Source organism: Haematobia irritans, chromosome 2 (genome assembly GCF_050003625.1).
Source record: "Haematobia irritans isolate KBUSLIRL chromosome 2, ASM5000362v1, whole genome shotgun sequence".
NCBI lineage: Eukaryota > Metazoa > Arthropoda > Insecta > Diptera > Muscidae > Haematobia > Haematobia irritans.
This window is the reverse complement of record NC_134398.1, coordinates 121,256,397-121,257,828: the sequence shown is the minus strand read 5'-3', so window position 1 is coordinate 121,257,828 and position 1,432 is coordinate 121,256,397.

Here is a 1,432-nt window from a genome sequence, read left to right as displayed (position 1 = left end):
CATAATCAGCTGGTTCGAGCCGGTAATATAGAGAACGGAGTCTCTTCGGCGAAACTGTTGCTGGGCCGCCGATGCTAGTGTCTATAATCGTCACTAAATATCTGTGGTAGCTGCGTTTTATGCGCTTTACACACTATCAGTTATTCCGGACGGAATGTCGGTGTTTGTAATGCGCTTTATGCACTTTACAGACTATCAGTTATTCCGGACGGAATGTCGGTGTTTGTAAAGAATCTTATAGTGTGTCGGATCGATACGACTTGTCGGCGATGACTAAATAATCGGTAAATGTGTTATCGATCCCATAAACATGCAGCAGTATCGATTATGCCTTCGGACTTAACTTATAATATGCACAATATATGGGATATGTTCGACGCGAGCACTGTCGTCCGGAATAACTGATAATCTGTAAAGCGCATTATGCGCTTTACAGATTATCAGTTATTCCGGACGGAATGTCGGTGCTTGTAAAGAATATTACAGTGTGTCGGATCGATACGACTTGTCGGCGATGACTAAATAATCGGTAAAGGTGTTATCGATCCCATAAACATGCAGCAGTATCGATTATGCCTTCGGGCTTAACTTATAATGTGCACAATATATGGGATATGTTCGACACGAGCACTGTCGTCCGGAATAACTGATAATCTGTAAAACGCATTATGTACTTTACAGAAAAGAAGTGAAATCTTGCATTTTTAATGTATGAAATGCTCCAATTAGTAATAAATATTTACTGCTGCGATTATTTATGACACTATACCACTTTGAATTACATGTTTTTCGATAAATTAGTCACAATAAAGTGCTATTGTGAATCAATGAAGCGTCAATTTATCAAAACACAATCTGGCAAGATCGGCGCGACTTGCACTGATGAGATGTTCTGGATAGAACACCAGTGCAACGATGTTCTGGATCAGTGATGCCATGCGTAGGGAAAAATCCTTTTTTGTATGGATTTTTTCCTAAATTACATCTGTAGGGAAAAAAGGACAGATTTTTCATTTTTTCTACAAATGCAGGGAAATTTTCCAATTTCCAGAGTTTACTACATTTTGCAACAAGAATAGTACCTTTCCTTAATATTCTAAATATTTGAAGATCCAAAATATATGGTAGTCAAAGCTTCAACGAATGGAATACGCAATTCACTGTTAACGATGTTATTGTAATGATTTTATTTAGAAAAGTACAGCGGTAACGTTAAAAGATGTTTTGCTTTGTATTTAATTACAAATGCGTAAATAGATTCCATTTGCAGGAATGAACGCTTCCATTAAAGTTCATAAACAGGTGATGGCTTCCTCAACTTAGTGCCTCTCAATATTTTCTAATACAAATATCACTTGCAGTGCATACGCGGATTCGTGTGCATAAATGTAGTATTAAATATTATTACAATACTTATTCGAGTCTATTGGAC